Source organism: Phoca vitulina, unplaced genomic scaffold (genome assembly GCF_004348235.1).
Source record: "Phoca vitulina isolate PV1807 unplaced genomic scaffold, GSC_HSeal_1.0 scaffold36, whole genome shotgun sequence".
Classification (NCBI taxonomy): domain Eukaryota; kingdom Metazoa; phylum Chordata; class Mammalia; order Carnivora; family Phocidae; genus Phoca; species Phoca vitulina.
In genome coordinates, this window is record NW_022589739.1 from 17,395,822 (window position 1) to 17,423,439 (window position 27,618).

Sequence of the window (27,618 nt, forward strand, 5' to 3'; positions counted from 1 at the left end):
TTTAAAGGCTAAATCTGAGTGTAGGGAAGCTCAGGTTCAGCATCTGAGAGGGGCTGAGAATGACACAGCTCCAACTGGAGCCTGCTTGATAACCCAAGTACCAAGGCACAGCCAATGGCTCATGTAGTCAGGTATCAAATACAAATGAACAACTCTTAATTATCTTTTATCGGCCGCCTGGCTGGCTCAGTAGGTTAAGCGTCTGCCCTCGGCTCAGGTCATGATCCCGGAGTCCCAGGATCGAGTCCCACGTCGGGCTCCCTGCTCAGCCGGCAGTCTGCTTCTCCCTCTGACCCTTACCCCTCTCGTGCTCTCTCTCTCTCTCACTCACTCTCACTCTCAAATAAATAAAATCTTAAAAAAGAAAAAAAAATATCTTTTATCATGTGAAAGGGGAGAAAAGTGAAAGTGAAAGAGGGGTAGATAAACAGATAATTAAGATAGGGGCCTCTCTGCCTCACACTACTTACCTTCAATTTATTGACCTTCCTTATTTATAGCTTAGGGTGCAAAATTCTTGTGCTGATATTCAGAGATGAATATGCTATTCATTTTGTTTAATAAGGCAATGTAGACATATTATTGTGCCATTTATGGAAAAATAAACCTTGAAACTTATTATCATATTTGCCCAAACAGCCATAACCTATTGCTATCACAAAGTAAAGACTGTAAAAAAAAAAAAAAAAAAAAAATGAATACTGTAAATGACAAATAATTACGCAGGACTATATAAATCTACACTAGGGGTCAGCAAACTTTTCCTGTTAAGGGCCAAACAGGAAATAATTTAGGCTTTGCAGACCATACGGTCTCTTTTCAACTACTCAACTCTGCTGTTGTAGTGCAAAAAGCAACCACAGAAAATATATAAATGAATAAACTTGGCTGTGTTCCAATACCACTTTAGTTATGGATAAGGAAATGTGAATTTCATGTAATTTTCATATGTCAACCATTCTCCAAACCATTTAAATATGTTAAAACCACTCTTAGTTTTCAAGCCATACATAAGTAGACAGCAGGCCAGATTTGGCCCATGGGCCAATGTTTGCCTAGAGTGCCAGAAACTAGCTGTGTCTATGAGACTGTCTATGACAGTTATTCTTGGATCCTTGTGAGACACGAAAACTGAAGGGACCCCTTGTAAAACTGCTTTTTTTTTCCTGCCTCTATTCCTGCTAGGATCTACACCCCGACCTTACACGTCTTATGGAACAGATAATGTATGTCCTCCTTGTAAAGGTCAAGGAGGTAATGACTTCTTTGGAAGTCTTCCAGCACAGTAGATACCATCTAAGGAGTAACCAGGCAGGGTCAACATGAATGCTTTCCAAGACCACTGACTCATCAAGACCTGGTTGGCACTAGTGATAAGTGACTTATGAGAAACATCTAAACACTCATCTTTGTTTCCGGATGCCTGAGAAGACTCGTGAACCAGACAACAATCCTCAATAAAAACCCAGACCCCAAGCAAGACTCACTCTCTTTTCCTGAGTCTCCCAGACGCTCTGTCTGTATCTTCACTCTCTCTACATCTTTAATAAACTCTGCTCTCACTTCCTCTTGGCTCACATTTGATTTCTATCCTGCGCAAAGCCAAGCTGCTGGAGGGGAGGTGGGTGGGGGGGGATGGGGTAATTGGGTGATGGGTATTAAGGAGGGCACGTGATATGATGAAAAAAAAGGAAGAAAAAAAAAGCCAAGGACCCTCTTGGCTGATCCTGAGAGACGCCCTTTGGGTCCGAGGACCCAGCCAGTCTGGATCACTTGCAGCAAGAGGATCCTTATTAGATTATTAATTCATATTAACTCCCCATGCTCCAACTTGATTCTGATCAAACAGTCTTGCAAATATTATTTGGTTTTGCATGCAATTTCTCTTTAGAGAATGATCCAGTGTCTAAAACATGAACATTTTTGTATAATGTTCATATTTATCATCCTATTACTCCATAATACTGGTTTTACGTCTGATTCTCTCTACTCTGATTAATGAGAGGTCATATCCTGTTGTATCCCCCTGTATGGTGCCTAAGGAACAGCCTTTCTGATACACACATGAAATCAAAGTTCTGTGCCTGCAAGGCTGAATGCCATTCAGGCCTCTTGGCCACCTGCCTGCTGCCATTCCAATAACCCCTAGGGCTGTCTTTTCCTCCTAACTTACACAGAGAAAAACAAGGATGAGGATGGAAAATGGGATGGGGTATTTAAAAGTCCCCATCATCTCAATATTTATAGGAAAGGTGGTTTCACATACCTATACAGCAAATACATGGAATTTATCTCAGTGAGATCATTGACACATTAATCTTGGAGACATATAATCCTTCTCTTTTTGACAACATAGAACATAAAGCATTAAAAGGGGGCAGGATGAAAGGGGCACCTGGGTGGCTCAGTCGTTAAGCGTCTGCCTTCGGCTCAGGTCATGATCCCAGGGTCCTGGGATCGAGCCCCACATCGGGCCCTCTGCTCAGCGGGAGGCCTGCTTCTCCCTCTCCCACTCCCCCTGCTTATGTTCCCTCTCTCGCTGTGTCTCTCTCTGTCAAATAAATAAATAAAATCTTAAAAAAAGGGGGGGGGCAGGATGGGGGGCATTAAAAAGGGGAGGGATGGGGTGGAGCAGAGAACTGCAAAAACCCTCAGCATGAACATCCAAACCCCTGAATTAAGAGACTAAATCCTCCCCCCATTAATGCTCTCTCTCTCAAATGAATAAATAAAATCTTAAAAAAAAAAAAAAAAAAAAGTGAGACTAAATCAAACTCCAACATGGTTTCTCACAGCCTCAGGACTTGTCTCTGGGACCACTCTGCTCCCCTTGAGTTCCTGTCTAGAAAACTCAAGGTTTCCAAAAGAATTTATTGTGTGTTCCAGGCAACACCTGATCTAAGTCCCTGAATTTCCTTTTCCATTTATTTTAAAAATAAACAAACAAAACCTTACAATTGTATACTTCTCTCTGTCCCTTTGAGATGTGTATGTATCTCCTATAAGAGTGTCTTTCTCAAGGACTTGAAAGCCATTCCTTTGATTTGTAATCATCAGGAAGGACAGGACCTCTTAAGACTCTGTGGGAGGGTAGAAAGTTTATCTTTCAAAGTTAGCAGGCACAGAAGGCCTAATCAAGTTGACTGACCAACTTTCAGACCAACCCTCATACTTACTTTTTGTAAATGTTCCTTTCCCTAACCCCCTTTTCGTCCCTCATTTCCAACTCCTGAAACCCTTAGTCTCCCTTTAAAATACCAGTCACCTCTGGGCAAATTGGAATTGAGCTCGGCTCCTTCTCCTACCACAATAATTAGTGAATAAAGTCTGTCTTCACTGCCCTTATTTATCTTAGGGGGAGGAGGGTTCTTCAGATACCATTCAGAAGAAAATATTTTATAATTGAGAAACATGTTAGGTTTATAAAGAGATTAATTTATCTGGTGATTCCACCAATATTTACTGAGTACCTACTCTATGGCAGAAACTAGTCAAGGAGCTGGGATACAATGATGAAGACGACAGGCAAAGTTAGTGACTGAGCTTAGACTGGAAGCTCATGACTCCTGGGTTAGAGTTCTTTCCACTAGATCATACAGTCTTTATACAAACTTTTTCAAATCGGAGTCAAGAATTTTACAGCTGAGCTCTGAGAAGTCAACTCATCTTCATACCCCTAGCTTGTAACAAGTATGAGAGCCAGCAGATACAAAACAAACACCTGATGAATAAATGAAAGAAACACAAAAATAATGCTTTTACCTTAATTAAAAAAAATTCTTTTAGGTTAACCACCATCCAACATAGCACACCTTTAAGAACATTAAAAATTCTTACTAGAATAATAGTAACAGCTAACATTTATTGCATGTTTACTATGTGCCAACTACTGTTGTTATTGCTTTAAAATATTAACGCAGTTGGGGCGCTTGGGTGGCTCATTCGGTTGTGTGTCTGCCTTTGGCTCAGGTAATGATCCCAGGGTACTGGAATCCAGTCCTGCATTGTGCTCCTTGCTCAGTGGGGAGCCTGCCACTCCCTCAGCCTGCCACTCCCCCTGCTTGCGCTCTTTCTCTCTCTCTGACAAATAAAATCTTTAAAACTAAAACTAAATAAAATATTAATACAGTCAATTCTCAGAAGCTTTAGATGTATGTACTCTTATCCTCAGAAGTTATGTGCTTTACCCAAGGAATGAGAGTAATAGTATTCAGTATTTTAGTTATTTACGGTTATTAGTTATTACGGTGAAATCAATATACATTTAGGACACCAATCAGGTCAGCTGTCACCAAGAGAATTGTGAACAAAGGCTAGAATGAGAACTATAAACTATCTAGGTCCATTCTTTATATTCAAATTACACCTCACCAAGTCTCCCTGACCTAATATTTCAATATGTCCAACTGTTTTGTATGTAATATTCTTCTTGGAGGGCTAAACCGAACATTTGCTGAACATTCTAAATATTGGGAAGGGAAAGCTGAATTAACAGTCTCTGTTTTAAGAAGTGCAGAATTCAGAAAGAGAGACGTAAACATATAATTACAGGGGAAAAGGAGTCGGTGAGTTATCTACAAACCGAGTAACTGATAGATTTATCAACTACTACAAAAACAGAGAGGAGAGAAACCCTAATTCAGCCAATGCATAGAAGGAGATCAACTGCAACAACTCAAGAGTAAGGTTTTATTTAAGTGGTGACTTTTATGCTAGGACCTGAAGGATGAATAGGTTTTACAAAACAAGGAGGTGAAAAGAATTTCAGGAAGAAAAAAAACAGAATATGCAAAGCCAGGGGGATGTGAGTGATACTGGTATGTCCTATCAATGTGAAGGTGAAGAGAGGAGTTCTTTCTGCTGAGCCCTAGAGCTCTAGATCATGAGTGCTTGGGTTTAGGAGTAGACACAGACAAGGCCGTGAGGGAAGGGAGTGAGCAAGGCTGTGAAAATAGGTCATGGCTCATAAATATGGGGGCTCAACAAGCATTTGGAAGCACTATTAAAAAACAGTTCTGTTGCACTGTGCAAGACAGACAGGATAATAGAGTCTGACGTCTAGGAGACCCACTAAAGCCTATTTTCCAACAATTCAAAGGAAAGGGGTGGAAGCTTGAGCTAAGCTACTTAAGAAAGGCAGATTCAGGTTGCTTAGTGCATGTGCACCTTACAAAAGCAGTAAGTTTCATGATTAATATATGGTTTTACTATTTACAATATAACTGTCACATAATTTCATTTGAAGTGGGCACCCTGTAAAACTACAAGATTTTTGAAAGCAAATACAAAGTCTGATTCTTCTATTTTCTATAGTACATACCAAGTACAGGGTCTTGCTGATAGTGGTCACTCAATAAATATTTACTGTGTCAATGTTCTCTGCTATAACTATTGAGAGAATTTACTATTATTATGGAATATCTGGGTACGTCTATAAGAATGCATTAAGACTTGTATAGAATGGATGTTTAGGGTGCCTGAGTGGCTCAGTTAGTTGGGCGACTGCCTTCGGCTCAGGTCATGATCCTGGAGTCCTGGGATCGAGTCCCACATCAGGCTCCCTGCTCAGCAGGAAGCCTGCTTCTCCCTCTCCCACTCCCCCTGCTTGTGTTCCCTCTCTCGCTGTGTCTCTCTCTGTCAAATAAATAAATAAAATCTTTAAAAAAAAAAAAAAATTGGGCACATTTACACATGGCAAAAATGTGAAAGGCTACTCTCAAAAGCAGCCTGTTCTGAAATCTTGGTCAAGAAGTACCCTGAAAATATGTGAAATAAGTCTAGCAAGAAAAATAAAATCTCTATCATAGCTCTTTTATATTCATAAGTAAGATTAACCATATACCTAAAATGTAATTAAAATAATGAGTGTGATTGTTAAGCAGATTTTCCAAGAAATCTGCTTTATATCAGTAATCTAGGTAAAAGGGGAAATAAGGCTCTAGGATCATACAGGTTGAGATTCAAACCCTTGCTCTCCCTATCAGAAATGTGATCTTGTTTCAATCAATTACCTCTTTGAATTTCAGGATCTTCACCTGTAAAGCAGAGGTTTTGCTGCTAGTAAAAGAGATAAGATGCCTATCAAATACTCACCATGCTATAGCTTCCTTATGTAAATGCAAACCTAAAACTATTTCTAGAACCAATTGTAACATAAGAAGAAACAGAAGGAATTAAGAGCTGGTAGGAAGTAGATCAGTGTTCTTCAGACTGTACATAAACATTGTTTCATGACATTTTTGTTTCATATACATACATACATACATACATAACATGCCTAAGATTTAAATAAAATTATTGGTGACTGACTTGTTTTAATTTCCTACATTTATTTTCTGGGTAATTAACCTCATTTTAAATGCAGTCAGGAGGCCAGAAGGGGGAGCCCTCACGCCCTACCACTAGTCAATTGGAGACAGAACAAGTACTACTTGACTACCCCAGCCAGAAGGTTTTCTTCTTGCCAGTAAACAGCCCAGCCAATGAGAGACAGTCACAACTCAGCCAATGAAAAGCCACTATACTACAAACTCTCAGTTTAGGACTCTTAGTTTATAATCCTTCCCAACACCTCCTTCCCTCCATAAAAGAGAGGTCCTCTCTTCTGTTCTCTGGACTTGCCCAGCTTGCTTGTCCTTAATCACAAGTCTCTGCTATTCCCTAATAAACCCGTTTTTGCTAATAAAATAACTCACAGTTTTATTTTTAAGGTTAATAAACCCTGTATTATACTGAATGGCTTCCCTTTAAAAAAAAATATTTTATTCATTTATTTGCCAGAGACAGAGAGTGTGCGCACAAGTAGGGGAGCAGTGGGCAGAGGGAGAAGCAGACTCCCCGCGCAGCAGGGAGCCTGATGCGGGACTCGATCCCAGGACCCCAGGATCACGACCTGAGCCAAAGGCAGACGCCTGACCGTTTGAGCCACCCAGGCGTCCCGAACGGCTTCCCTTTTTATGTGTGCTCTGTATCCAACATGACAGTGAAAATGTTGAAGCTAAGATGACTTCCAGACCTACAGAAAATTCCCCAACAGTTGTACTCTTCATAATTTTATTGTGGGGAGATGTGTGTGTGTGTGTGTGTGTGTGTATACACACACACACGCATATAATTTTATTTTTATATTTATATATATATATAATTTAAAAATAAAATTTGCCATTTTAACCATTAAGTGTACAATTCAGTAGCATTAATTACATTCACAATGTTGTATAACCATTACCACGTTTTATTTCCAAAACTTCTTTATCACCCAAACAGAAACTCTTTAACCCAAAGCAGTAACTCCCCGCTCTCCACCCACCCTGCAGCACCTGGTAACCTAAATACCTCTGTCTCTATGAATCTTCCTGTTCTAGATTGTTCATATAAGTGGAACCATCCAGTATTTGTGCTTTTGTGCCTGGCTTCTTTCAAGTTAACATATTTTCAAGGTTTATCCATGTTGTAGCAAGTATAAGAACTCCATTCCTTTTTAGGAATGAAAGATATTCCATTGTATGAATATACCACATTTTGTTTATCCATTCATCTGTTGACTGACAATTGGGTAGTTTCAACCTTTTGGCTATTATGAGTTATTCTGCAATAAACACTGGCATACAAGTATCTGAGTCTCTGTTTTCAATTCTTTTAAAGATACAGCTAGGAGTGGAACTGCTGGGTCATATGGCAATTCTATGTTTAGCTTTTTGAGGAACTGCCAAACTGTTTTCCACAGCAGCTGCACCATTTTGCATTCCCATTAGGAGCATAGGAGGGTTTCAATATCTTCAGAACCTCACCAATACTTCTTTTCTTTTTTTTTTAATAGCCATACTATTAGGTGTAAAGTGATATCTCATTGTGGTTTTCATTTGCATTTCCCTAATGACTAAAGATGTTGAGTACTTTTTCATGTGCTAATTTATTAATCTTGGTATATCTCTGGACAAATGTCTACTCAAATATTTTGCTCATTTTTAAATTGGGTTATCCTTTTGTTGAGTTTTAGGAGTTTCTTATATAGTCTAGATATTAAATTCTAATCATTTACATAATTTGCAAATATTTTCTCCCATTCTGTAGGTTGTCTTTTGCACTTCATTATGTCCTTCGATGCACAAGTTTTTAATTTTGATCAAGTCCGATTCATCTTTCTCTTGTTCACATGATTTTGGGGTCGTATCTAAGAATCTATGCCAAATCTAAGGTTATGAAGATCTATCCCTGTGTTTTATTCTAAGAGGTCTGTTTCACCTCCTTCATTTAGACTGTTGACAGGATTTGAGTTAATTTTTGCATATGGTATGAGGTAGGGTATCTTGAATTTTGCAAGTTGTTAAATTTCAAAAATATATATATATTTCATACCATAGACAACAGTCAAAAAAAGGTTTTTTTAAAAAAAGATTTATGGGTGCCTGGGTGGCTCAGTTGGTTGAGCGACTGCCTTCGGCTCAGGTCATGACCCTGGAGTCCCGGGATCGAGTCCCATGTCAGGATCCCTGCTCGGCGGGGAGTCTGCTTCTCCCTCTGACCCTCCCCCCTCTCATGTGCTCTCTCTCTCTCTCAAATAAATAAATAAAATCTTTAAAAAAATAAAAATAAAAAAAGATTTATTATTTACTTTAGAGAGAGAGAGAGAGAGAACCCAAGCAGACTCATGCTGAGCAGGAGGCTGACGAGGGACTGAAACTCATGACCCTGAGATCACGACCTTAGCCAAAACCGAGAGTCTGATGCTCAACCGACTGTACCATCCAGGCACCCCAGAAGTTTTTAAAATCTGACATAAATCTTATATACTCCATCCTCTCATTTTCAGCTCAAACAAGAATAGCGACAACTATATGATAGCAACACAATAATTTTTAATGGTAGGAACATTTTATACTTAGGAAACTATAAGATTTTATTTTTACTTCCTAGGTTTATCTGCTGAGCTAAAGCAATGAGAAATACCTTTATGATTTTTATATAACTTCTTTGAAAACATTAATATTCGAGTTATAGGAATGTTTACTAGGTAAGTCACTGTGCTATGAAGGAGCAGTACTTCTAAGTACATAACTGACAGGTGTGCACACTTGGAAAAGAAAACATCTGAAGAAGAGAAGCGGGTTCCTGAAGTCTACTCAAGGGCACACCTGTCACAAGAGGTTTCCCAGCCATAATTAAGGTAATTCAGCTTGTTGCTCTATGGGAAGGCCTTCAGGTATATTATTATCATAAAACATTCATTGGACCACCTGAAGTCACATAGGAGTTCAGTAGAAAACCAAAGAAAATAAAACCCAGTACTTCTATATCCACAAGTATAGATAATTTGGCCCAAGTTGCTGTTAGTTTCCAAAGGACACCAGCCACAGCAAAGAAAAAAAGTTCCCTAAAATCACTATGTTATTTCTCTAATTCATTATTTTTTTTTTTAATTTTATTTATTTATTTGACAAAGAGAGACACAGCGAGAGAGGGGACACAAGCAGGGGGAGTGGGAGAGGGTGAAGCAGGCTTCCCGCGGAGCAGGGAGCCTGATGCGGGGCTCGATCCCAGGACCCTGGGATCATGATCTGAGCCGAAGGCAGACACTTAACGACTGAGCCACCCAGGCGCCCCTCTAATTCATTATTATTATTATTATTTAAATAACATTTGCTAGTTTCCAACTATCTGACAAGGCAATATGCTGAGAATATTCACATATACTTTCATGAGAAAACAGAGGGTTCAAAAGAAGTAACTTATACACATAGTAATTAGTAGAGTTCCTATTTTTCCCCATTACATATCTAGGTCTTGCTACATCACCACATGCAATTCAGTTATGAGCATAAATTATGGCTGCTCACACCTTACCACAGAGTAAACAGTACTCTTTAGGGAACATTTTACAAAGTTAAAAGTATGTGGAAATATTTTCCAGTATGTGAAATATTTTCCGTTACGTATTCATGCTGTGGCATGAGACAAACTTGTGTTCAATCCTTGCTTCAGCATCTACTATCTACGTGACCTTGGGAGTAGTTTAATTTGCCATGATATGGGGTGTGTTTTGAACTAAATAATGTATGTAAAATAGCATAAGACCTAGTATATAGTAAGCTCTCAAATATTAGCCCTTAGCATTATTACTAAAACCTAAGTTTTGGAGAAACTGAAACACTCATAAATTTGCTGGTGGGAAGGTAAAATGGTACAGCAGCTATAAAAAAAGTCTGGTAGTTTCTCAAAAAACTAAACATAGAATTACCATATGACCCATCAATTACACTCTTAGGTATATAGACAGGAGAAATGAAAATACATGGTCACACAAAAACTGGTACATTACTGTTTACAGAATTATTCTTAATAGCCAAAAAGGGAAAAAATTCCACATGATCATTAACTGATGATGGATTAATACAGTATGGTATTATCCATACAATGGTATACTATTTGGCAATAAAAAGAAATTAAATACTGATGCATGTTCCAATATGGATAAACCTTGAAATCATTATGCTAAATGAAAGAAGTCAGACACAAAAGGCCACATAATTTTTATGATTCTCATTTACAAGAAATGTCCAGAATAGGCAAATCCAAAGACAGAAGTACATTATTGGTTGCCAGAGGACTGGGAGAGGGGGTTGTGATTGGGACTGTTGTTAATGGGTATGGAGATTATTTTGAGGGTAATAGAAATGTTCTGGAACTAGACAGTGGTTGTGGTTGCACAACATAGTGCATATACTAAAACCAATGAATATACTTTAATACTACAAATGTTATGTTCTAAGAATTGCACCTCAATAAAAAAGAAAACACCAATTAACATATTAACAAGGCAAATAAAAATTAAAGATAACAACCTTAGTTTAGTTTTGAAAAATAAATATAGCCGTAGAGAAATATCTAATGCTTAAAAATGCTAAATGCCTTGCTAACAACAGACAGCAATCATCCCAATTTACTCCCTAGGGAGTAAAAACAATGGGTCTTTTTGAAGTTGCCATTTCTATTAAGGCCATCTACTACCAAGTTTATTCACTTTCAAAATATTTCTAAACCTGTTACTAAGGAACCAAGGGACAGAGATAGCCCTTGTCTTCCGTTTACTTCTGAGGGATAAATGAACGAGGTATGGTTCTGATGAGGGGGAAACACCCCAAATGAGACATATTAGGTTCTTTTCTACTCAATGTCATTATCTCTCAAGTATTAAGCCCCAGAAAAAACTCTGCTTATTCTAAGAAACATATTTATTTTTATATTTAACTTTTCGTAAAATCAAGAGCCTTTTAAGATCAATGATTACATTCAACATAATAGCATTTCTTTTTTCTTTGAAAAACCATCTCTAAATCATTAGTGTGGCATGCATTGAGGAAATCACAGAAATCAAAGAAATCAAAGAAAAACAGCAATAAACTGCCACTGTCTCTTAGAAATTATTCTGAGGCTAAAGGAAATCAACTGTGATTTCATTTAAAGGATAATTTCTTAAAACCTGGCTTTCCCATTACTTTTCAAGGCTGTTATATGGCTGCCTTCAGGCAGGTGGCAGAGCAGCAGGAAAGCCAAAGCACAGGTACTGAATATGTTGAAGGAAGGTATCTGTTTATTAACATGTTGATATTCATTATCCATGGCTAAGGTGTATAAAATTGCTCATGTGGTATCTAAAGTCATTAACAACAACAGGAAATAGAGGAGTTTCATGGAAGCATTGAGAATTCACTTGCAGAGAAATTTCTTTGTGACTCACCAAGTTAAAAAGGAATGTGAAGCTCAATAAGGCCAAGGCCTATTCAACTGAGCAAGGAGTTAACAGATCCTAGCAGAACTCCTAGTTTCAATTTCCACTCACTGGATTTATTTTTAGGAGGGTGATTCCACTTAAAAGTAAAAAGGCACCAGCTAGATTTTCGAGTTCCTTTACACTCTAGATGATACTGGAGAATATATGCCAGCAAGTGTAGGATATGGCAATACAATGAATGCTCTTGGTTGCACTGTGTCGCTAGATACCTCTCTGTTTCCCTCTCTATCAGTTACCAAGACTTATTGATTCTGCTTTCCAAATAGCTCTCACATCCACCCTCTTCCTTCCATCCTTACTGCCGAAACCTTAACTCAGGTCTCTTCATTGCTCAGTTGGATTATCACAATAGCTTCCTTTCACATGATCCCTGGACTTCCCCTCACTACCATTCTCTCTAGGTACTTTATATTACAGTGAGCTAAGCTATTGGTAATTTCCTAACAAATTTCTGCTCATTCTACAGGTCTTACTTAGTCCAATTGTTTTAGGGAGACACTAACAAAAGATAACAAACAGAGGCCAATGCTGAATGATTTGTAGTAGCAGTGCAGTCTACTAAGACAAGGCTTAGCAGAAGCCAGATACGTGCTCTGGACTTAAACAGAATTTTACATTAATTATATTCTACTGACTTCAAAAGGAAAAGAAACAGGTCTCCATTATAGATTATGCACAATGATGCCACTAAGAGAAAGATAAAAGATCAAGAGTCTCATAACAGGGAAGGTAAAAATTCCATCAGAAAACTACCTAATACAGCTAAAGAGTACAACAAAGAAGCAAATACAGAGTTGAGCTTATCAGCAGACAACTGAAAGAAAACTGAAACTAAGTGATTATTTAAATCATCTAAAATTGATGCATGAAAGATGAAAAAACACTCAAGATGCTTACAACCTACAAAAAAAGACAAATAGGAGGGACAATATTAGTGGTATTTTGAAGCACTAGATTCACAAAGGCCTGGGTTTGAATGCTGGCTCTGCCACTTCTGGCAATGTGAGACCAAACATGGTATTTCATGTCTCAAAATCAATTTCTTTGTGCATAAAAGAAAGTATCTATTTCAAAGGTGAGTATTAAACACAGTGCCTGGTACACAGTGAACATTCATGATAAAAACCATATGATAGGGGCGTCTGGGTGGCTCAGTCGGTTAAGTGTTCAACTCTTGACTTTTGGCTCAGGTCATGATCTTGGGGTAGTGAGATCGAGTCCCACATCGGGCTCTGCACTCAGCACAGAGTCTGCTTGTCCCTCTCCCTCTGTTCCTCCCCTACTTGTGTTCTCTCTCACTCTCTCTCTAAAATAAATAAATAAAATCTAGGGGCGCCTGGGTGGCTCAGTCATTAAGCATCTGCCTTCGGCTCAGGTCATGATCCCAGGGTCCTGGGATCCAGCCCCACATCCGGCTCCCTGTTCGGCGGGAAGCCTGTTTCTCCCTCTCCCACATCCCCTGCTTGTGTTCCCTTTCTCGCTGTCTGTCAAATAAAAAAGATCTTTAAAAATAAATAAATAAAATAAAATCTTAAAAAAAAAAAAAAGGACATATGATCGTTTCTATAATGGAGTTACATATAAATCTATGAAAGAAAATCTTCCTAGGAGAAGATCTTAAGGAGAAAGTAGTACTTGAGCTGAGATAGAAAGGATAAATTAAGTGTGCCTGGAAAACAAGTTAGTAGGAAGGCATTCCAGGCAGAAGATACAATATATGCAAAAACTCTGAGGAATGAAAAAGACAGAAGGTTCTGTGAATGGTATAGAACAGGAGCCAAATAATAGAGTGCACAGGAGAGAATGACATTAGATATGGCTGAAGAGAAGTGGCTAAACCATTAAGAGCGCTGAATACTACGACAAGAGTTCAGATTTCTGAGTGAATGGGAACCACTAAATCATTCTGAAAGCGATATAACCGTCACTTTTAAATCTTTGTGTTTAAAAGGTCATTCTTGTAGCAGTGAGAAGGCAGTGAAAAGGTACAAGACTAAATAAAAGCCAGGAGGCTAATTAGTAAAAGATGACGTTTCAGGCAAGAAATGATAAAGGCCTACCTGAATTAGGCCATGGCAATAAGGATGAACAGAAGACAAATCTGAGAAATAAACAGGAAGAAAAGCCAACAGAACCAGGCTATTGTATGGGTGTGGGTGGACAAGAAGGGCTTTGGGCCGATGCCCAAATCATGGCTTGGACTCAGAATGTTGGTAACATGAACATATCATGGATTCAGTATGTACAAGAGGTGTGAGGAGGAAGAGAGTGAATCTGACTTTTGATATGCTGAGTTTGATTTGTTTAGGTGACACCAGTTCAATAGCCAGTAAGTTGGATATAAATGGAGATGTTTGTAATTTTGTATAAAGCCTGAGCTAGAGCTCAGGGAAGTCAGTTTATAAAACTTTTTCTAGTAATAAACTGTCAAGGAAACTTACTGATGAGACATCACACAAATATATTTGTTCAGTCACTCAGTATGCTTGGAGCTAGGTAAATGACAGTCAAGAAGGTGCACAGAGTTCTTATCTGCTTATGAACCAGCCAACAACTAATATAAGAGATCATAAAAAACAAAGTAGTTCTGCAGCAGGTACAGATGTGTTTCTTGCTCATTCGTGTCGTTCTTATCTACCCAACTGCTAACCACCATGTGACTTTCTGGTATTTTAATTTCATAAAGGATAGATCTAAGAGAAATAGAGATACAGATGGTTGATGTGCCTTCCAGATTAGATATTCAATTTTTTCTGCAAGGGCTGATGGTAAATATTTTAGGCTTTGCATACAGTCTCTATTAAACAAACTACTCAATTTGGCACTGTAGCATGACAGCAGTCATAGATCATATGTAAACAAACAGATGTGGCTGTGTTCCAATACAACTTTATTTACAAAAACAGGCAGTGAGCTGTAGTTTGCCAACTTCTCTGGATTATCAACAGTACTCTTAATAATGCAGACAGAAGAATGCCTAAGAAGAAAATCCCTAATACAGCTTTTGGCCACGGTAAAACTTGTACTTAGATCTTCAAATTCTATTGTTAGAAAAACTATACTAGGGGTACCTGAGTGGCTCAGTGGGTTAAGCATCTGCCTTTGGCTCAGGTCATGATCTCAAGGTCCTGGGATCAAGCCCGCCATCAGGCTCTCTGCTCAGCGGGGGGAGTCTGCTTCTCCCTCTCCCTCTTTGTTCAAGCTCGCACGCGTGCTCTCTCTCTCTCTCAAATAAATAAAATCTTTTTTCTTTAAAAGAAAAGCTATACTACAACTAATAACTTTATATAAATATAAATAAAGTTATTGTCAAATATTTACCAATTATACCCAACATCCATACCATGTCTGGTATCATATAAAATGTCCACTCCTGGTGATTCAGATAAGAAAATAATTATAATGTTCCTTTCTAAAATAACTTAAGGATTTATTTCTCATTGCCATAAACAGAACTTTACTGTTTTTCAGGATATAAAATCAGAAAGACCAGGTTGGGTAACTTGGCTTTGTGTCCTCTGCAAAGTTATTTAACCTCAATTCATTTATTCTTTCAAAAAATAATTATTAAACCCCTATGTGCCAAGCACTGTGGTAGGCATGATGTATATCAAGGGTCAGCAAACTTTTTCTGAAAATAGCCAGATAAAATATTTAGGCTTTGTGGGCCAAGAGCCTAAATCAAGTATATTTACAAAGGTACTTATGTATTAATAGAGAAAGCACTTCTACAATTTTTCCTGATAAAATTTAAAATATAATAGCAATTATATTAAATATGATATACTATGTCATATCTCATGTTATATACTATGCATAATATATAATAATAATTGAGTTCAACTTTTTTGTAATACAGATGTATTAATAAGAAGGATGGAATTATTTCCGGGGAGGTGGATAACTGTGCTTAACTGGAATTCAAAGTATTCTCTTTCAATAAACTGATTATAAATGTTCTTTGTGAAAAAGCATTATTGGCTCATGAGTCTTACACAAACAGGCAGGGGTGCCTAGGTGGCTCAGTTGGTTGAGCATCCAAATCTTGGTTTCAGCTCAGGTCACTCAGGGTTGTGAGATCAAGCCCTGTGTTCCAGGCTCACCATGGAGTCTGCTTGAGATCCTCTCCCTCTCTGTCCCTCTCCCTGCTCACTTTCTCTCTCAGATAGATAGATATGCAAAAATAGGCCGCAGGACATAATTTGAGGACTTTTTGATGTACATAACAGTGTATAAGGCATGTAGGGTCTAGTTCTCATGAATTCTGGTGAGGGAAAGAAATTTTTATAGAGGCAAATACAATTTCCTCATCTGCAAAATGGGAATAGCAATATATGGATCTACTCTGTAAGGGTTGGGTGAGAATTCACATACACACAAAGGTGCTTTCTCCTCTCCTTGAAGTAATTAGGAGAATAACAATGTAAAGTAGCCAACCAACAGAACACAGCTTTGATTCCCTACAATCATTAGGGAAAAGATGCCTCCATGCTGAGCACATCTTGATTTGTCTTCCTGTTTCACATAAAGTCATCTATTTTTACCTTCAGAATTTAATTAATAACCCACCATCCCAGTAAATACTTCTACAGTTTTTGTGGTATGGTAGCTTCAATTAACTAAATTACCATAATAGTATCTTTTATAGACCTTAAAAAGTAGGTGACAAATGTAAGCTTCAACATTATCTTAGATACTTTATTATCTGCAATAATACTTTTATTCTTGAAGCCAATATATCAGACACTATGAGGAGTGCATTTCATACATAATTTCATTAAATTCTCACAATCCTGCAAGATAAATGGTAGTTTCTCAGTTCTATAAGATCGCATTTTCCCAGTTTTACAGATGAATCAATCTTTGTTCAGACAAGTGAGATAGTTTCCTGAGATCAACAGTACTAACAAACAATGGAGCCCAGATTTTCTAACACCAAAATTCTCTTTCCAGCTAACTTTTCTGATTTAGTATCAAATTTAGTAAATTTGTTTAATGTTTAGCATCAAGTTAGGTTTAAAGTAAATAACTAAGTGTACTAATATGAGAATTTCATGATTCTATTTATGGGTTGTACAGAAAAGAGCATTTTTATAAAAATTTGAAAGAGGCAAAATACTTCTGTAAGCAATTTTTGGAAACTTCTAATCCTTGTTGAGTTTTCTCATCAGATTATAAATCCCTCATTAATATAATCCATCTGTATTGGTTTTCTACTGCTACATAATAAAACACAAATTTAGCATCTTAAAAAAAAAGCCCCCATTTATTATCTCCCAATTTCTGCGTGTCAGAAGTCCTGTACAGCCTGCTTTGACCTGGATCCTCCGTTTATGGTCTCATAAAACTGATATCAAGCTCCTTTTTGGTAGCTCTGAGCAAAAACCCATTTCCAAACTCATTCAGATCACTGGCAAATTTCATTTCCTTCTCATGCTTTCCATGCAACCCTCTACATTCTTCAAGAAGGGTAAATGTGCTGAGTCCTTCTCATGCTTTGAGTATTTCTGCCTTCTACCTGCCTCTTCTCCTCTTAAAGGCTCGTGTAATTTACACTGGGCCCATTTGGATAATCCAGGATAATCACCCTAATTTAAGGTCAACTGATTAATAAATTTAATTACTTCCATAAAGCCCCTCTTGCCATGTAACATACTCATATTCAATATAACACCAAGAGTAAAGGCACAAGGGTCAAACTTTTGCCTACTATACAACCTGTATCTGCTGTTCTAATTGCCTTCCATCAAAATTACTGAGTGGACTATTTCTCTAAGTATGCTTTCATGCTGAACATTTCCTACCTTATGACTTTTGGCTACTTGTATCTTTCACATTATTTTCCTAAGCATTACTGGTCAGAAGGAAGGGAAGAGATCAGTGCTTTTCTATTTTTTACCAGTCATAATCTTTACCACAAATACTGAAAAGATGAGAAAATTTTAAATATATTTGCATACCCCAAAACTACTTTATTCTAGATAGCACACTGCACTTAAAGCATTTACATTCTGCCTGCCATTATATTTATCTGTGTACCTACTTTGCTTTTCTGCCTTTACTGAACTCCAGACTCAAGAACATCATGTCTTATACATCCCCTTTGTGCCCTACTAAGTCCCTTATGGAGTAGGCCATCAAAAAATCTTTACTGAATAGACAGATGAAAATGGGCTAGCATTAGCAGCTGTGGGTTCTTAGCTAACTACATTTATGATTATATTCTGTGTTTACATGAATTATTTTAAGGCCTCTTCCAGCTTTTCTATTAGATTATTCTGCTCCATCTGCTACTGGGCAGTGTTTCAGGGGTCAGAGAAGAGAGCCAGCAAAAGAAAGTAAGAAAGCACAACTGGAGACAGAAAGAAACCAAGCACACCTGAGAGAGATTTAAAAACATTCAACTCGGGACGCCTGGGTGGCTCAGTTGGTTAAGCGACTGCCTTCGGCTCAGGTCATGATCCTGGAGTCCCGGGATCGAGTCCCGCATCAGGCTCCCTGCTCGGCAGGGAGTCTGCTTCTCCCTCTGACCCTCCTCCCTCTCATGCTCTCTGTCTCTCATTCTCTCTCTCTCAAATAAATAAATAAAATCTTTAAAAAAAAAAAAATAAAAAATAAAAAATAAAAACATTCAACTCTGTGAAAGAATGATAAAAATAGGTTTGGTAAAAAAGAACTGAAGAATGTCCACTGGATTTTACAACATGGCAAGCCTTCTTTTGACAAGGTGTTTTTGGTAGCACAGAAACCCGCCGGGGAAGAATCAGTGGGAAGTAAAAAAGTGAATATGGCATATGTGGGCAATTATGGGGAAGCCTGACTATAATAAAACGAACTTATATTTTTGGCTCAGTATTACTATTTTCAAATAAAATGTTAGTCAAAAGTTTTCAAATGGATATTCTCTAAGTTTGGATTTTGAAGAACAGTATGGAAGTAGATGTTGGAATCATGACAACAACCATGATGGTGTGGAATTTCAGATTATGTTAAAATCTAAGTTATCCCTTGAACTGGAACGGTAAGGGGGAAATTACAGCACAGTGTTTCCTTCTAACATTTTTATTTTGGAGCCAACCAAATAACAAAACCTAGGTAATGACATGAGTAAATACGGTTGTTTTTCCTGCTAAGGGAGTTTAAACATACATTCCAAAATAAAATAAATTGTTTATTTACTTGAGAAATGCAAGCAAATTACTGGTGAAACTGACAATTTGCATTTCCATAAATTTTGCTTTTCGAAGTGCTTTCACAACTATCATTACTACCTGATAATCCCCAAAACTGAGACTTGAGGCTTTCTTCTTTCTCAATATTCTTTCATGTTTGTTTGCTTGTTTTTGTTTTTTTTTTTTAATTTAGGTAATATCGACAATCCACATGGTGCTCGAACTCCTGACCCCAATATTATTTTATGTTCTAATTGGAAATTAGTCACAGAAATACTAAATTAATTTATCCAGGATCAAAAATTTAACAGCAAAGCTAGAACTCTTTTTTTTAAAAAAAGATTTTATCTATTTATTTTATTTTATTTTTTTCTTTTTTTTTAAAGATTTTTTATTTATTTATTTGACAGAGCGAGAGAGCACAAGCAGGGGGAACAGTAGAGGGAGAGGGAGAAGCAGGCTCCCCGCCAAGCAGGGAGCCCGATGTGGGGCTCGATCCCAGGACCCTGAGATCATGACCTGAGCCGAAGGCAGACGCTTAACCATCTGAGCCACCCAGGCGCCTCCGATTATCTATTTATTTTAAAGAGGGAGAGAGAGAGTGTGTGTGCATGGGGGCGAGGGGGTGGGTAGAGGGAGAAGAGAAGCCCAAGCAGACTCCACACTGAGCACGGTGCCCCATGCCAGGCTCGATCCCAGGACCCCGAGATCACAACCTGAGCTGAAACCAAGAGTCAGATGCCAAATCAACAGTGCCACCCAGGTGCTCCTAGAACCCTTGATTCTTAATCCAACACTTTTTAGCCTCAATCAAGAAGTTACTACAATTAGAGTCCACAATAATTTACAAAAACATACTATAATATAATCAAAGCTTTAATGACCCCAGCAAATCCTTATGCAAATGGTAATACCTAACATGCGCACATCATTTAAGGTTCTACAAAACAATATTACTAACAAATTAAGAAAGATCTGGAACCCCAGGAAAGATAGATTGTAAGGATGATTCTCATTTCACAAAACAAATGTGCTCCTGGAAAGTTACATGTGAACGCAATTTTAATCAATTCTTATGTTGAAGGAACTATGTAATTTATGAGAGCAGTTGTTTTCAACTCCCCTTCCATTTTTATTGAGCAGCACAACCACTTCCAAGAAGATATTTCATAAGATGTTATAAAATGAACTGTGTCCCTTCAAAATTCGTATGTTGAAGCCCTAACCCCCAATGTGTCTGTATTTGGAGATAAGGCCTTTAAGGAGATAATTAACGTTAAACAAGGTTATAGGAGTGGGGCTCTATAAGACTGGTGTCTTTGAGACCAGAGACCCCAAGCCCCTTCCCTGCAGTGAACACACAGAGGAAATGCCAGGTGAGGGCACAGTGATGACAAGGACTAGCATAAAAGTAGAAAGAGAGCACTCACCAAATTTGCCAACACCTTGATCTTGGAATTCTAGCCTGAAGAACTGTGAGAAAATATATTTCTGTTGTTTAAGCCACATAGGCTGTGGTATTTTGTTATGGTAGTCCCAGCAGACTAATAATACGTGGGGGTTTCAGAAGCATTTCTGGGGAAACCTTAGGGCTTCATGAAAAACAATTTGAAAACCGCTGTGCTAAAGAAATTTCTTATACTGCAAATAACCACAATCTAATTAATGTTTTATGTGCATTTAACACATAATTCTCAAAGCAAACTAAGATTAAAAGCATCTGTATATTTGTTCCATAATCACAAAGCAGAACTTATTTGTATACTGAAACTAAATTTTAAATGTCAAATCATGGGGTGCTTGGGGGGCTCAGTCAGTTTAGCAGCCAACTCTTGGATAAGGCTCAGGTCATGACCTCAGGGTCACGGGATGGAGCCCGCACTGGGCTCTATGCGGGGTCTGCTGAAGATTCTCTCCCTCTTCCTCTCCCTCCGCCCTGCTCCTGCCCCCAGCTCATTCGTACACGTGTGCCTGCTCTCTCTCTAGAATAAATAAAATCTTTAAATGTCAAATCATAGCAACTATGATAAAAATCCAAGTCAACAAATCAATGGTTAAAACAAATTAGTGTAATTGATGATCAGTAAGACACTGATGTTTGTCATACGGTCTATAAAAGCTAATTGCATAGGGTTGCGAAGTAAAACTAATTGGCTTTTATTTTAGGCAACATGAAAAAGTGTTTTACAAATTAAAAGATTATATATGTTCACTATTATAATTGAAATCTGGCATATTTGCTAGAAAATAATGATAAAATGGGGACAGATTTTAAATTTCATGAAAAGTTCTACCCAAATTAAGTTAGCAAATATACGAAAGGAAATAATGAACCACAAAAGCATTAATTCTGAGTGGTAGGGATATGGACATTATAATATTCTTGTTTTTTATCTATGCACTTTACATTTTTTTAAATATTAAAAATAAAAAGATGTTGTGGGAAACTTTTTTCCCAACCTCATTTCCTTAGAAATACCACAAGGTCCTCCAAATTGAGGAAATCCCAGAGCCATGTCTGATTCTCAAGTAACTATAACTCAGTCCAAGTAGGCATATGAAACATAATTTTAAGCAGTGTAGTATCAGTCAACCTTAGCCTTTCTAACCTAGACCTTTGAACCACCTAAATTAGGATCAATGGGATTCTTCAGAATAAATATTTTTAAATTCTGCTGGCATCAAAGAAAACTTAAAGTATATATGAAATTACTCTTAGAAGAATCTAAAATAATAGGCACTGAAAACTGATATCTGATAAAAATGCATTTTTGAACATGTTTGGCACCTACCATTAGTATTAGATGGCAAAACACTGAAAAACATGCATACCTCTTGAACCTCACAGAATGTGAATCTTAGTGCAGGGGTGAATGGAATGGAAGCAGGGGGGGTACATGCAAGAAGATAAATGGACAATTACAAAACAAACAGTGTATACTATTTCACATACTTTAGCCAGGTACTATATGGCCCACAAAGAAATGACATATGGAGGATAACTACAAAATACTAAGGAAACACTGAGTTAAGACTCATACATACACAGGGCTTTCTGTAAGGTAAATGTTCACTCATTCATCCATTTACTGACTTAACAAATACTTACTAAGCAACAGTTAAGTGCGAGGCACTAGTTTAGATATTAAAAATTTAATAGAAAATGATAAAATTCTTGCCCTCACAGAGTTTTAATTCTACTGGAGAAAGACTTAAAAAAGTAAAACTGATGATTTTAGAGAGTAATTAACTACCAGGAAGGAAATAAAGCAAGGTGATATATTAAGAGAGTGGTAGAACACTCAAGGGCAAAGCCTACTTTAAATAGTCATACAAAGGACCAAAGAGCCAGAAATAGCATGACCATTCTGGAAACCAAAAATAGTTCTGTAAGGCAAAATATAGTACATACTGATGAGATCAATATAGAGAACAGCAAAAAAAGAACCCAGAGGAGAAAGTGGGGCCATCACATCAAGAACTCTATTGCTATGTTAAGAAATTATTTTCTATTCAGAAGACAACAAGGACTCCTACATTAAGGAATTAAAGCAAAGGAGAAAGATCACTCTGATTTTCACTTTATCACTGTAATTGTGATAAGTGGACTAGACACAGGGAAACCAGCCTGGAGTTTCCTATAATAATCCAAGTAAGAGAAAATGGCATCAACTAGGGCAGAGACAGCAAGGGTTGCATAGACTGAACTGAAAAAGATCAAGAAGACTAAATCAGGATGGGGTAACCAGGTGATGGGCATTGGAGAGGACATGTGTTGTAATGAGCACTGGGTATTATATAAGACTGATGAATCAGAGACCTGTACCCCTGAAACAAACACATTGTTAATTAATTGAATTTAAATAAAAAAAAAAAAATTAGGGGCGCCTGGGTGGCTCAGATGGGTAAGCGTCTGCCTTCGGCTCAGGTCATGATCTCAGGTTCCTGGGATCGAGCCCCCGCGTCAGGCTCCCTGTTCAGCGGGAAGCCTGCTTCTCCCTCTCCCTCTACTGCTCCCCCTGCTTGTACTCTCTCACTCTCTCTGTCAAATAAATAAATAAAATCTTTAAAAAAAAATTTTTTTTTTAAAAAAAGGCTAAATCAATCAGGACTTGGTAATATTCTAAACGTGAAGGACAAAAACAAACAAACAAAAAAAACCCACCCAGAATGACCATCAGGTTTGTTTAAATGACTGAAAAGACAATGGTACCATCTACCAAGCCAAGGAACAATAAAACCCTAGGTTACAAAAAACTACAGTTTGACCCCTGAACAATGCAGGCATTAGACATTCCAATCCTGTGCACATTTAAAAATCTGCATATAACTTTTGACTCCCCCAAATCTTAAATACTAATAGCCCACTACTGACCAGAAGCTTTACCTAAAACATGGAAAGTCGATTAACACATATTTATATTTAGAGATAAGAAAATGTTACAAAAATCATAAGGAAGTGAAGATACACTTACAGTACTATATTGTATTTATTTTAAAAATTCTGCATGTAAGTGGACAGGTGTACAAACCCACATTTTAAGGATCAACTATATTACAAATTTAACACCAAATCTACCCAAGTTCTGGTTTTCTATTACTAACTTGAATACATTGCTAAGAATAAGTATTTCTCTTTGGGTCTTAGTATCTTCATCCGTTGCCATTCTGACTTCCTGACTTGGGCTCCTGCTGGCCACTGTCTGAAGTCATGTCTGTGCTGACGCCCCTGCTGCTGAGAGGCCTAACAGGCCTAAACCGGCAGCTCCTGGTGCTGTGGGCCCAGATGGATTCCAAACCACCACGGGAGCAGCTGGGGGCCATGGATGTCACCACTGGGCTCACCTCCTGCTTCCTTTCTTCTTGTCATCAGGCTGGGTCCTGTCACATCTGGAGACCTACAAGAAGCAGGAGTAAAAGGGGCTGTGCTGTCCCTCACCCTGTGATCTGACCATCCCTGGCCTGTCCTGATCATGTCTGCTACACTCCTGGCCGGCCTTCCCTGGATCATGTCTTTCAATTACAGTGACCTCTTCTGCAATCATGACCTCTCCATTTCTCCTCTGTGACATCCTGGGACCAAATATATTGGCCCTGCTCAGTAAGGGCCCCCTTGTAACAATATAGTCTAGTTAAACCTTGAAAAAAATATATCTTCATCTGTTAAATCAAGAGCTCTGAAAGTAAGAAGTCAGGATTTAGTTTGGAAAATGAGGAGTCAAGGATGATACTTAGATTTCTGGTTTGGGTAAGCAGATGGGGGTGTTGGTGCTATTTAACCAAAGGTTTTAGTCAGGGTAGTCTAGGTTATCCTGCAGTAAAAATAACCATAAATCTCAACCGTTCACAACAGTGGTTGGCAAACTATGGCCCACAGACTGAATGCTTGTTTTTGTAAATGAAGTTTTATTACAATACAGCCATATCCATTCATTTAGGAATTGTCTGTAGCTTTGATGGAGACTATAAAGAACAAAAGTCGAAAATATCTAGAATCTGACCCTTTAAGAAATACTGTGCTGATCCCTCAGTTACAGCAACAAAAGTTTATTTCTGGCCTACACTATATGTTGATGACAGGTTAGCAGTGGCTTTGTAACCTATCATTTTCACCCCAAAATGGGCAGCAATGACTTAAAAAAAAATTCCGCATACAAATCATCATAGCAAAGGGAATAGAGAACATGCAGAATATCTACTGCTCTTAAAGCTTCTGCTGGGGGGTTGGGGGAAAGAAGCTTCTGCTCAAAAGTGTAACATTATCACTTTTCCTTGCATTTCATGGGAATAAAAACAAGTCACATGTCCATGCCTGAATTCACTAGCAGGGGGATATATATACTCTTCCCAAAGGGAGGAAAACAATATCTTGTTTAGTTGCCCCAAACAAATCTGCTCCCTCTGACCCATTTTCCAGAGTTTATGACGCTAAGGAAGGGTTGATATTCTCTAACCTACTTTACAAATAGGTATGATTATGTGACTGTGCTCTTCCTAAAAGAACAACAGAAGTGAAGTATGCAAATTCTGCCTCACTTCTTAAAAGAAAATTGTTTGGGGGCGCCTGGGTGGCTCAGTCATTAAGCGTCTGCCTTCGGCTCAGGTCATGATCCCAGGGTCCTGGGATGGAGCCCCACATCGGGCTCCCTGCTAGGCGGGAAGCCTGCTTCTCCCTCTCCCACTCCCCCTGCTTGTGTTCCCTCTCTCGCTATCTCTCTCTCTGTCAAATAAATAAATAAAATCTTTAAAAAAGAAAATTGTTTGCCCTATACTTTCTTTCCCCTTCCTGCAGCTTGAAGCACATTCTATAACAAAGAAAAGTAAAATACCCTATGGTGGGACAATAAAATGTGAAGAATCTGGATCTCTGAATAACCTCATTAAACACAGTTGTTCCAGGGGTAGTAAAGTCAGATTGTTTAATAGAGACAAATAAATTTATTGCCTATTTAACCAATTATATTTTGGAGTCTCTTTCTTACAGCAGTTTAGTCTCTACCTAATGTTGATTCATTAGCATTTTTTTCAAAGCAGATGTTCAATATGTAGTTGAGTATACTTAGCCTTTGAACTAAGATTCAGGATGAAAATATAAGTCATTAAAACATGGGGTTTTAAAGTCATGGGAATAGACAAGAATACCCAATGAGAATATATAAAATGATACTAGAGGAAGGTCTAGAACAGACCTCTATAGTATAAAAACTTTCAAGAGCTTAGACAGAAAGATCTGGGAAAGGAGACTAATAGGGGTAAAAAGGAAAATCAGGAAACTACTGTAGGAAAGCAGCTAAAAGAAAAGAGTGTCACGAGGAAAGATCGGAGAAATTAAAAAGATGTGGAATAAAAAGTATCACCTTTTATGGATTTACTTCCCATCATTGCCCTCCACCCCCAGCTTTGGTTATGAGCCAAATCCAGTAACTTTATGCTAACAAAGAGAATATGGCAAAAGTGATAGTACGTTGGGGCTAAGATTTGGTTACAAAAAGATCATGACTTTTGTCTTCGGCCCTCACCTCTCACCTCTCATGGCTCTGGTGCAATGTGGTAAGCAGTCCCATGGAGAAGCAATGCCCTATGTAACTGCCAATGCTCTGAGGTGCCCTGTGGACAAACCATGACAAGAAACTGAATACTGTCAATAGCCATGTTATTGAAATCAGAAGGGATTCTCCTCCAGTTCTGCCTTCACATGAGACTGCATGCCAGGCTACCAGCTTGACTGCAGCCTAATGAGAAACTCTGAGCCAGAGGTATCCCGGTAGGTCCCATTCAAATTCCTAACACACAGAAATTGCAAGGGAATAAATGTTTGATGTTCATGTTTTGTTTTTTCATTTTATTTATTTATTTATTTATTTATTTATTTATTTATTTATCAGAGAGAGAGCGTGAATACACACAAGCAGGAGGAGCAGCAGGCAAGGGAGAAGCAGGCTCCCCACTGAGCAAGGAGCCCCATATGGAGCTCAATCCCAGAACCCTGCAATCATGACCTGACTGACTTATTTCACTTAGCATTATAAGTTCTAGCTCCATCCATGTTGTTGCAAATGGCAAGATTTCATTCTTTTTTTATGGCTAAATAATATTCCATTGTGCACACGCATGCACACGCACACACACACACCACCTTTTTATCCATTTATCTATCAGTGGGCACTTGGGCTGCTTCTGTATCTTGGCTATTGTAAATAAAGCTGCTATAAACACAGGGGTGCATGTATCCCTTTTAATTAGTGTTTTTGGATTCTTTGGGTAAATACCCAGGAGAACGGTTGCTGGATCATACAGTAGTTTTATTTTTAACTTTGTAAGGAACCTTTTCGACAGTGGCTGCACCAGTTTGCTTCCCACCAACAGTGCAAGAGAGTTCTTTTTTCTTCACATCCTCACCAATGCCTGTTGTTTCTTGTGTTGTTGATTTTAGCCATTCTGACAGGTGTGAGGTGTTATTTCATTGAAATTTTGGTTTGCATTTCCCTGATGATAAGTGATGATTAACATCCTTTCATGTGTCTGTTGGTCATCTGTATTTCTTCTTTGGAGAAATGTCTGTTCATGTCTATTGCCCATTTTTAATTGGGTTATTTATTTTTGCATGTTCAGTTTTTGTAAGTTCCTTATATATTTTGGATACTAACCCTTTATTAGATACGTCATTTGCAAACATCATCGCCCATTCCACAGGTTGTCTTTCAGTTTTATCCACTATGTCCTTTGCTGTTTGGAAGCTTTTATTTTATTAAGTCCCAACAGTTTATTTTTCCTTGTTTCCCTTGCCTCAGGAGACGTATCTAGAAAAAAAGTTGCTATGGCCCATGTCAAAGAGGTTACTATGGTTTCAGGTCTCACAGTTAGTTATTTAATCCATTTTTAATTTATGTGTCTGGTGTAAGAAAGTGATCCAATTTCTGTCCAGTTTTCCCAACACCATTTGTTGAAGAGACTGTCTTTTTCCCACTGCACATTCTTTCCTACTTTGTCAAAGATTAACTAACCATATAGTTATGGGTTCATTTCTGGGTTTTCTATTCTGTTTCATTGATCTATGTGTCTATTTCAGTGCTAGTACCATACTGTTTTGATTACTACCGCTTTGTAATATAACTTGAAATCAGGAATTGAGATGCCTCCAGCTTTGCTTTTCTT

At 38.1% G+C, this 27,618-nt stretch overlaps 1 protein-coding gene and 1 pseudogene across 1 annotated transcript in view; one reads left to right on the forward strand and one right to left on the reverse strand.

The window, feature by feature from the left end:
- The window catches only part of RSF1 (remodeling and spacing factor 1), a 165,817-nt gene that overhangs the window by 83,610 nt on the left and 54,589 nt on the right, over positions 1–27,618 (reverse strand). The window lies entirely within an intron of this gene.
- Positions 22,991–25,038, forward strand: LOC116646520 (annotated as a pseudogene).